This window comes from Anastrepha obliqua, chromosome 3, assembly GCF_027943255.1.
Source record: "Anastrepha obliqua isolate idAnaObli1 chromosome 3, idAnaObli1_1.0, whole genome shotgun sequence".
NCBI classification, from domain to species: Eukaryota; Metazoa; Arthropoda; class Insecta; order Diptera; family Tephritidae; genus Anastrepha; species Anastrepha obliqua.
The window spans coordinates 31,178,642-31,190,739 of NC_072894.1; positions in this window are offsets into that span (position 1 = coordinate 31,178,642).

Here is a 12,098-nt window from a genome sequence, read left to right on the forward strand (position 1 = left end):
AGAGCATCGTACGAGCCGCAGAACTTAATCGCTCAGGCATAATTTTTTATAAGAGCATACAATTGTTGGTGTATGCCGATGATATCGACATCATCGGCCTTAACAACCGCGCTGTTAGTTCTGCCTTCTTCAACTGGTTAAAGAGGCAAAGCAATCAAACAATCGGCGCACGTCACTGTTGACAGTTATGATTTCGAGGTTGTAGAATACTTCGTATACTTAGGAACCAGCATTAACACCGAAAACAATGTCAGACTTGAAATCCAACGTCGAATCTCTCTTGCCAACAAATGCTACTTTGGACTAAGTAGGTAGTTGAGTAATAAAGTCCTCTCTCGACGAACAAAACAAACACTCTACAGGACTCTCATCATGCCCATCCTATCGTATGGCGCAGAAGCGTGGACGATGACAACATCCGATGAAGCGACGTTTGGAGTGTTTGAGAGAAGGATTCTGCGTAAGATTTTTGGACCTTTGCACGTTGGCAATGGCGAATATCGCAGGCGATGGAACGATGATGAACTTTACGACGACATAGACATATCGCAGCGAATAAAGATTCAGCGGATACGGTGGCTGAGTCATGTCGTCCGAATGGATACTAACGCTCCGGCTCTGAAAGTATTCGATGCAGTACCAGCTGGTGGTATCAGAGGAAGAGGAAGGACTCCTTTGCGGTGGAAAGATCAGGTGGAGAAGGACTTGGCTTCGCTTGGAGTGTCCAACTGTCACCGGTTAGCACGAGAAAGAAACGATTGGCGCGCTTTGTTAAACTCGGCCAAAATCGCGTAAGCCGTTGTCGCGCCAATTAAGAAGAAGAAGAAGTAGTAGCAAGAATACGTTTAGACGCAAACTTCAGAGATATATTAGTACTAAGGGAGATCATTTTAATTTTAATTGCCGGGCTCCAGATACAGAGAATTGTTCACAAGTGTCTGTAGGCTCCATGTTGCAGATACAGACACCAACCACGTTTCACAGCCATATAGTAAGACGGATTTAACATTCAAATTAAAAATGCATAGTTTGGTATGCGTTGTGAACTGGTTGGAAAACCAGGTCTTTTTGCGGCTTGCAAAAGCTACTTTTTTCGTTGTCGCATCGAGAACTAGATAAGTGAAACTGTCTACGTTATCAATAGGTTCTCCATAAATTGAGAACCTCTTTTTGTAGCAAGGTGTTGATTTCCATAAACTTAGTTTTCCCGATATTGATTCGCAATCCAACGTTTTGGAGCTTAGGTCATTAAGTTTGCTTTGCATGTGTCCCCCATTCCGTGATAAGTGTGCAATGTCATCGTCGTAGTCAAGGTCGTTTAAATGCTCCATACTAATAGCATTCCAGAGAGTTTCCCTACTTGAGTTGGTATCGATAGCGCTGTTTAAAACGTCGTCAGGTTCAATAGGCCAGGAGAGGGAACCGTCGTGTAGCACTCTGCATTTGAATTTCAAGTCTTGGGCTTGAATAATACTAGAGATTTTATCTGGGACTCTGCCGCTTAAGGGCGTCCCAGATACTTGATGTCACAACCTATTGAAAGCCTTCTTAAAGTCCACAAAGACGACGTGAAAGGTCTCCTGTAATTCATTTACATGGTCTGCAATGATTCGGAGAACAGCTATTTGGTCTACACATGATTTTCCTGGCCCAAAAACAGCCTGTTGCTTACGAAGTGTGCGATCGATCTTATCGCCTATGCAATTTAGAAATACTTTGATTGGGATTTAAGGGCCACACAGAGCAGTGTGATATCCCTCCAATTGCTGCACTCCGTTGGGGCTCCTTTCTTGGAACTTTCACAAGCATCCCCTGCATCTAGTCGTCTGACAGTGTTTTTAACTCCTATATAGACTAAAGAACAGAATTCGGGTCCATTTTTAGCATCTCTGCTGTGATTTTCCATCCCGCTCGATTTTCCAGAATTCGTGCTTTTTGTAGTGGTTTCAATTTCATCCCTAGGTGGGTGTTGGGAGGTAATGTGAGAGATTCTTTGATTGCAGTACGAGGGTTTCTCCAGCGGTAGCACAGGATCTGCAGATGTTGATGTCACAAAAACTTCCTCGAAAAGTTCTATCCAACTTTAATCATAAGTATTTCATAAGTAGTGTTAACTTGATTTGTTTTTCTTTGAAACTTAAAATATGTTTGTAAAGTTTACTATGAAAGTTGAGACCTATTGTGACCATCACTTATAGTTATAAGGTTTATCTTTGCTGTGTTAGGGTTGAATGATTACATAAATAAATAAATAACCACACCCCCTTCATATAAGTCCTGCAATTCTCAAAAATGAAAAAATGTATTATTTCTGTTACAAGTTAAACAAAATTACTCCAAAAGAAAAATCACGCAAGTGAAATTCTCAAAATTGGTGGTGCCTTAAAAAGGATTTGACCGTCCGTTTCTTTTTGTTAAGATTAAATTTCCGTTCGTTGTTTGATGTTACAAAACTATAAATCACATTATCAATGAGTTTATTTGACTCCAAAAATTCATAAATTAATAGGAGTGCGGATGCTGCTACATAATTTATTTTATTTTTGGGCGGATCAGGCTATTTTATTCATTGATTTTATTTATACGCAAGAAGTTAATGTTGCATAAAAAATTGCTGAACTTTCATTAAAATTTGATCAAAATAAAAGCTAATTAGGCTTACTCTCAAGTTGGTCTTGAATAACACTTGCATCCTGTATATGAATGTATATTCTCTCGCCACATTTCTCCTGTAAAATCTAGCAGAAGGCTGCCGCAACATAACGACCGCTCGGGATCTAAAACTTAATTGCGTCGATTTTCCTTTTAATCGAGTAAATAAGTAACATCCCAGTAAATACTTCATGAGATAGGAAAAAATCTAATTTTGTGGACCATTCCACCGACAGCAGGAGATCAGCAACAAAAACAGTCGGTGGATCATTGATGATCAAAAATATATAAATTTAATCACGCCAAAGAACAAGAAAAAGACATTAATTCTGAGTTTAATTATATTTCATTGATTTAAGAAAATAATATACGTTTATACATATATTTCAAAGAGGATTTAAATTTGAAAATGAGGTTTATATTGAAAAGGAAAGTTTTTTTGCTTTTAGTGAAACTCGAAGGTTAGTATTTGTGTTCCAATTAAATTTAACCAATTTTGATTTGTAATATAATTTGAAGCAGAGCAGAGCAGGTTTGGGATAGAAGAGAAGTATTATCATTGCAGAGTACTGCGTCGGGCGATGTGCATTGATCCAGATTTGCGTCTGTAAATTCTGTAGATGGAACAAAAAATTTAATTGATAATTATACAATCACATTAATTTACTTTTGAAAAATAAGTTAGCAAATGCATTTAAATAATAACTCACCTGGCACAGTTGCACAGCTTGGCAATGCCTGATAAACTGCATCACAAACTGAAATACAACAATCGGCTTTTGGATCTTTTATACAACGGGTACCGCCTGCAGTTCCTCCGATGTTACCAACTGGATGTGGTAACAAACCAGCCGATGCAAGACCAATTATGGTCAAAGCTAAAGTATTTATAAAAAAGATTTGCTGTTTCAATAAAGTGAACGCTTAAAAAGGATATCAACAGGCGGTTAATTTACCTGAAATTATTAAAACGGCGAATTTCATTGTTATTTGAAAATGTGACAAGTAAGTAACTTCAGAGGTTTAACTGTGAATGAATATTCCATGGCCATGGGTATGGCTTTTATTTAAAAAAGTGTGCTGTGCTGAACACCAACACAAACATAACACCTTTAAGAAAATGCTATTCAAAGCCGCATGCAGAACAAACAGCAACACCTGTTTCCATTTTAACAGTCGACCTTTTTTATGCACGCTCACTTTGTTTATAATACCAAAAAAATGCATTTATTTAATTTAAATAATTTGGTCATTTTTGGCACAAAACCAAACAAGATGGAAAATAAATATTTTGGGCTGCGTGATCTGGTACTCAAGGCATTTGGAAGGATTGCACTGAAACAAGCTGAACAAACATTTTGGTAGCAAAAAATCAAATATTATATAGGTACGTGTAACAAAATTGTATGTATTATTAAGTATATATCTAGTTTATGTCAGTAATTCTTAAATTTAATTCATCGCTCTGTGCAGAAAGTGAAATTTTCAATTTGACAATCTAGGCTATACTTCAAGCACAACAGTTTGAATTTAAAAATAATTTCAAATCAATTTTTTAAGGACTCATCCTATTCTCTTCTGCCTCTTGTGCGAGGATGCCACATTATTGGCATTGCATTTTATATGCGTGGTTATCAGCTTGCTGCCAAAATCATATGTACGAATTTCTCTGTACTTTAAAATATCCCCCCTTACCTTATATTAATAAAAACGCCATTCTTACTCGAGTTTGTTTAAGTCAAGTTTGGTCTAGTAAGTTAAGTCTTTGTTCACGCTTTGAATGGGGTTTTGAATTTACGAGTATAAATACAGTTATTACCAAATCGAGTAGCGTAAGTTCTTTGTTTTCCGAGTTAGTTTTCGAAACAACTAAGCCGAGTTTGAGGAGGTAGAGAAATCTTCGGTGAATATCATGGAAAATCCCTGGGTGGACTTAGCGCCAAGATATTTCGAAAAATCGCATTTAATAGAAACGCTCCTTCTAGTTGATGGTACTTTCATTAGGGCCCAACTAAATTTTCCAAGATTTGTTTAGGACGGAAATAATAGGAAAAGAGGAGGCGGGGTGGATTTGAAATGAAGTAAAGTGGCATATATCAGGAGGCGCAGCAAATAAGTGAATGCCCGTTGCCAAAATATTAAACCGGCGAAAGAAAGGCGGCTAAGGGGAATATGCCAACTTATAGTCCATACAACTGACATGAAAGGGTAAGTCCTAGTCTCAGACCACGCATACTTCTCGAACAATATCTGAAATTCGAGAGCCGGGGCTTTGTGTACTTATCCAACGTTTCCTGAGTTCACGCGAAATCCACTCTTCCTGTCCAAAAGATCCCGTCCTTTCATTTCGCTGCAAACAGGTTGTCTGCCTAGCTATCTCTTCTGTTCTGCAGTGTCGTAAAATATTACTGTGACCTGGTACCCAAATGAGCCAAATTTCAAAGAATTCAGAGATGATCGAAAATGAAGTCAGACATTTCCCGACCAGTCCGCTATTTCTCTGATCGGTGCTGCGTAAGCTTGGAACATACTACAGCGGACCGGTAGCCTAAACATGAGTGTAATGGAGAGCTCCTTCCAGAATATTCCTCTTCCCACCCTCTTTATAATACCATTATAAAGCCATAATATAACTGCAGGTCAAAATCCCCGGCTTTTGCATCCATAAAAGATGATTATTGTCCTTTTTATTCTCTCCTCCTTTGTACGATGGATTCGCCTATTTTATATTTCCTCAGGAATAGGGCTAGCTCTGTCTTGAGAGATTTTACTAATAGGTCGCAATTCGCGGCTCCTTCACTCTATCAATAAGTTCCACGTCACCCTGTATTGCCTTCTCACTGGTTCCTTCAGCACGAAGTGCCGTACTCACCTGCCGCCGAAAATAGAGTACCTTTTGAACTCAACTCTGATTTTCCAGTCTCAGAACCCTGCAAAATAGTGACATTTTCAGATGATCCATGAGTAGTCGCTGTTGTTGAAAACGAGTACGTATCAATCGGTGCACGTAAATTTTACAATCCGCCTACATGCACCGCAAAGTACTTCTACATGGCGTTAGACGCTAAGCGTATGAGTTTGGAAAAACCGAAGTTGCTGAACTTTATTTCAAATACAAAAAATAGTTGGTTTATCGGCAGAAGATAAAGACTGCGTATCTAAAATAAACTTTTATTCTATTATCAAATCCTTAAGCCCGTATGAACCCATGCAGCTCAACTGTGGGGATGCACTGCGAAATGTAAAGCTGAAATCATCAAAATAATGTAATCTGGGATGTCGCTAAACCCCTTTTGTATGTATGAAATGACGATCTGCAGTTGCACGCAATCAATGAAATGATACATCTTTGCGCTACTAAGCATCGCAAAAGGATTGAGTAACACATTAACGCCGAGGCTTCATCTCTTTGCGATGACGCAATTTATACAAGAACACTGAAGAGGCTTAGGCCACAGGACATAGTGGTAAACAATGTCTGAAAATGCATGAGTTATGAAGAAATATTACTGGCCAGTTTTAGTTAACTAGATTTAATGATAGGAAATGTATTTAATATTTTATCGTTTCAATAAAAAAAGAAAAATTTCATCAGGATGGATCCGCAGAACGCGAACTAATCGATTTAGTTAAAAGTTAGGGAAGAAAATTGGCTCGCAAAATGACCTCCAAGATAATGCCACTTGTCGAGCTATTTGAAGTGATTAGTTAAAAATATTGTAGCCTTGAGCGCAGGTCGTTCCCATATTCCTGAAATATTTTTAATGGGGAGTTACAAACCACCTTTGGGGTTACATGACCTTGGCGCGATTGGCCTTGAAGTTTTGGTCGTTAAACACATTTACGAAGAAAGCGGCTGATTAAAATATTCTCCCAAATATCGAGCAAATTTACATAAACCTGTTTTATTTACTTCGACAACATACAAGTTCGTACTCGTATATCTACCAAAATATTAAGTTAAGCAAAATTCTCCATAAGAAGCAATTCAAATATTCAAAACACTTGTGAATACAATTCAAGTTCAATATTTGCGCCGATACATTAATGCTGTTTTATTTCGTTTCCATAAACTCCAGCTGTATGCCTTTGATTTGGCTTAACCATGTTCACACCTTTTATACCCGCGCCTACTCGGGCACCGGGGTATTATAATTTTGTTCACATAACGGTTGTATGCGATTGCATAGAGGGATTAAAATAGATGTTGGTTTACTATTGGCGGCTTTGATTTACGAAAAATTTTCACATAAAAGTAACAAAAAAGTTATCGAGTAAGATTTGCCCGTGAGTATGGTAACTCATTATTTTCAATGTTGCCAACTGTCGTTCTAGAAAATTTCATTAAACCGCGCTCATACAGGGATACCTTGTTTGGTCCAACATCGCGAATTCTCTTCTGATGTTGCCCATCTTGTTCACACAGTTGTCAGTTTTCGCATTGCAAAGAGAGAGAACATAAAGGGTATTGACAGAACATCACAAGTAATGAGTTGAAGCAATAAATGTGTACCTGTGTGAACGTGGTCTTATTAATACTTATTGCGTACTTCCAATCAAATATAATTTTCACAGCTTGTCTAGTGCTGCCAACATGTGTTTATTTACACCAGTTTCTTCATCTATTCGCCACTGAGACCTATTTTGAGGCAAAAGATAAATCGTTCTACAAAAGTGGTACTGAAATGTTAGAGTGGCGCTGGAATGTTCTTGATGGAAAATACGTTATACTATACAAACGAAAAAAGGTTAGGTCCGGGACTTTTCAGGCTATGTGTTACTACCCTCTGGCCAAGATAGGTTGGTTTGAAAATGGGTGAAATCGGTCCGTAACCAAACTGTAAACAAACTGTTCGAGAGCACAGACGTGTTTCTTCTAATAAATTCTAATTTTCTTGCGAACTATATCCAGCTTTGCAAAGTCTCTTTGTTGTGCCAGAATAAGTGGTGATTTCTATACAAAAAAAGAAAAAATTATTAAAAAATTACAAAATCTTGTTCTTCGGTTTATCCGTCAAATGGATTGTTTATTTCGCAAAATTTGAACAAAGATGAGAATTCGCCTAGATCTGCGTATGTCGTACAACTGGAGCCAAAATCGTAGATCAGTGGATGACTCTACGAGAAATCAGTTGAACGGATACTGCTACCCATAGGAGAGCTTACGGCTGAGCTCGCAAGTCTAAAGCAAACCGTAAAATTTCTTGAAGAAAGAGTAGAGAGAGTGAAACGTGACTTTGCTAAATCGCCGATCTTGTAAACTCAGTGAGAAATATGGCTCTCTTCTTAACCCACTAACTCTTAACCCTAAGAAGTATCAGAAGCTTCTAATATTAATTATGTGCATACAACTAAAAATCTCGGAATCCTTTTCATCCAAAGATTAACTTGGGATAGTCACGTAAATTTAGTCGTAGGTAAGTTGTAGCCGAATGTGAAACACCAAAATGAAATAAAAGTTTTTTCCAAAGCGGTCGCCCCTTGGCAGGCAATGGCAAATCTCTAAGTATATTTTTGCCATGAAAAAGCTCCTCTTAAAAAATATTTCCCGTTCGGATTTGGCTTAAAACCGTCGGTCTCTCCATTTGAGGAACAAAATCAACACGCACACCACAAATAGGAGGAGGAGCTCGGTCAAACACCCAAAAAGGGTTTACGGGCCAATTATAGGTATATATAAGGTGAAGTCCAAAATAAAAAATACTGAACTAAAACAGAAACACCAGGATCCTTGTTCTGATAACTTCGAGTTTATTTATTCAAAATAGTCCTCCCCTCTGGCCTCGATACATTGTTTTGCGAGATCTAAAAGCTTTCGAAAGAGAGTTGCAGGTCATTGACCGGAATGTACTTCAGGATATGGGTACAAGCCTTTTGGGAGCCATATCAGGCGAATACGGTGAGTGATTGATGGTTAAAATGCGATTTATAGTCAAAACATCAGTCACAAGAGTGGATCGATGAGATGGCGCATTATCATGCAATGAGCGCCAGCTTCCTCCTTCGCGGTATTCAGGGCGAATTCGACGAATGCGATCCAACAAACGCTTCAAATCGCCAAGATAGAAAATTGCATCGACGGCTTATAATCGTAAAAATAAATGAACATCGACTTGATTTTTCACTTCTCCAAACGCGATTTTTTGGATGACGCCTCTCTGGGGCCTTCCATTCGACTCTTTGGCGCTTAGTTTCAGGTTCATGTTGGAAAAACCACGTTTCATCATGACTTACAATGTTGTAAAGGAAGTTTTCGTGTTTTATCGCCTCTGTAATGTGATCTTTCGAATGTTGAATTCTGAGCAATTTTTGGCCCTCAGTTTACTTGTGCGGATTGAAACGTGCACAGACGTTTCGTAAGCCTTAATGATCAGTTAAAATGCGATAAATCGATGGTTTGAAGATATTCGAAACTTTTTCCATGAATTTCAGCGATGATTTCGGTTTGATAAATGTACGAACAATTTCGATGGAGTTTTCGGAGATTTGTGATTTTGGGCGGTCCGTAAGTGCATTGTCATTTATGTCCTCACAACCATCTCTGAAACGTGTAAACCTCTCACAAACTCTGAAACGATTATTGATCCGAACTCATTTTGTACCGATGACAGAAATATACTGACACTTTAGACGCAATAACTTCGGTTCCGGTAAACCGAATGCTACCATGCTTTCACTGGAAGTCCACTGGGGATGTAGCTTCCAACGCACTAACTCATTAAAATGATGGTGACATCAAAAACATTTTTATGGCGCCACTCTTGTTTATTTTGGACTTCACCTTGTATACCCTATGATCAAAAAGTACCGGGAATGTTTAAATAAAACAAAACAGAGTTAAATTTCAGGCACATTTATTTTATTTCCTTCAAAATATGACCCATGTGAAGCAACACATACATATGTGCCAACGTTTAACCCTGTCCTCCATGCAGCACTGGTAAGCCGACGAAAGGATGGCCTTCAGCTCCTTCGTCGCATTCTCTTGGATCTGCTCTATGGACTGAAATCTCCATTCACGAAGTGGTAACTTCAACTTGGGAAACGAAAATACGTCGCCCGGGGCCATATCAGATGAGTACGGTGCTTGCACGATGGTATTTACTTGGTGTTTGTTCAAATAATCCAGCACAATTTGGGATTGGTGCGATAGGGCGTCATCATAATGCAAAAAACAAGAATTGTTTGCCCACATTTCCGGCCATTTGCGAAGTAAGCCTCTCTCAAACGCTTCAAAACGGATAAATAATATTCTTTATTGACTGTCTGACCCAATGCAAGATACTCATGGTGCACTATGCATTTGCAATCGAAGAAAACAGTCAACATCACCTGAGGGTATATATAAGTTGTATGGAATACTTCGCGCGCTCTGAACTACGCCATCGTTAATATGTTGTTGTGATGTCGCCAATTATGATGTAGTCGCGGTGATGGTTGAGAAGCAAGAGAGCTTTTATTTAGCTAACATTACAGGAGAATGGTTAGTCCTTAAATTTATGTACTAAAGTGTGTCAAGTAAAGACAGAAACATTTGTGAAAGGGGGTTATGCGTGTAAACTTACATAAGCTCAATGTATTGTTTGATTATATTACTCGTTATGTGTTGGGAGTTAAGGCAAAATACTACGTTTCTCATCTTTCTGACACAATCTACTCCATGTCCTTGGAGAAGCCTTTTCATTAAGCTTTCCCTCTTATTTTTGCACAAAATCTACTAGTCGAAAGTACCTGGGTACCTCGCCCTCAGCATAATTGTCTCGAAGTCAGTTAGAAACTCAAAACATTTCGCTGCTTGGTGCATGTGCCTCGACTTTGGAATTCTCTTCCCCAAAGTTTAGTATCTGTAAGTAGCATGGAGGATGGTTCCATATGTAGAAGTCCACGCAAGGGGGGAAATTTACCAATTCTAATTCTATTACTATTCACTTGGGACTGGCCAGGACGATTCTTCTGCATATGGTTCAAGCAGCTCACAACTCCCGCGATTAGCACAAGTATCCTCTGGGTAGCTTCCCAACCCCCCCTCGGGAGTGAGCTTAAGTGAGAAGGCGAAATATTCCAGAATAGCTGGGGTTGCAGTGAAAACATACACAAAGCCTCGGATGAGAACTTCCAACACTGATGACGACTACTGCAAACGAACTAAGGACTATGATTTGAAGGCATGCACCTGAAATGTCCGTCCCCTTAATGGGGAAGGTGCCTCTGCCCGGCTGGTTGATGTCCTTGTGAGAGTATGGGCTGATATCACTGCCATTCAAGATATGCGATGGAAGGAGCAAGGCAAGAAAACCATAGGACCTTGCGACGTCTACTATAGCTGCCATGTAAAGGAGCGCAAATTCGGTGTCGGATTTGTTGTGAGAGAGAGACTTCGTCGCCAAGTACTGTCGTTCACTCTGGTGGACGAGCGTCTCGCAATAATCCACATCAAAGCCCGTTTGTTTTAACATTTCGCTAATTTGCGCCCACGCCCCGACGGAAGAGAAGGACGATGTGACCAAAGATCCCTTCTATGAGCGCATGGAACGTTCCTATGAGCGCTGATGGAAGACACGCTTCCAGTGTTTTTGATGTACCTACGTGCGATCCATCGACTCGGATCATTATCTTGTTGCAGTCAAACTGCACACATGCCAAAGAATGTTCGACATCGAAAAGCTGCAATCACAACAGACATCCAGAAGATTCACCATTCGACTCTCACTCCTGCTCTCAGAGAGTACTGCCCAACAAACCGGCATGCACGAGCAATGGAGGACCATTCCTCGTTCTCTTCGTACCGCCGCCGAAGAAGAAATCGGATTTCGGCGAGCCTGAAAAAAAATTGGTATGACGAGGAATGTTATGCTGCCGCCGAAAGAAAAGATGCTGCCTATAGAGCCACGCTGCGATCGGGCGCAACGCGAGCCATGTGGAATCGCTACAGAGAGCTAAGAAAGGGAGGTATTATCCGACAGAATAAACAAGAGGCCGAAATACGTAAGTGCGAGGAGCTTGAGATGCTGGCCAACAGGAACAGCGCCCGAAAATTCTACCAGAAAATTCGGCGGCTTACAGAAGGTTTCAAGACCGGGGCGTTTTCCTGTAAGAACAAAGACGGCGATTAGGTGACTGACTTCCAGGGCATTCTTAAATTATGAAGGGAACACTTCTCGAACCTATTAAATAGTGAAAGCTGCGCATGTCACAGAGAATGTGAAGATCCCGAAACCCCAATCGTTGACGACGAAATTGTCGTTGCGCTACCCGGCCATGACGAGGTGAGAATAGCTATAACGCGTCTAAAGAACAACAAAGCCGCGGGCGCCGACGGACTGCAGGCTGAGGTGCATGCATCAGCTTTTTTTGCAAGATATGGTCGGATGAAAGCATGCCTGCCGATTGGAATTTAAGTGTGCTCTGCCCAATCCATAAGAAGGGCGATCCTGCAATTTGTGCCA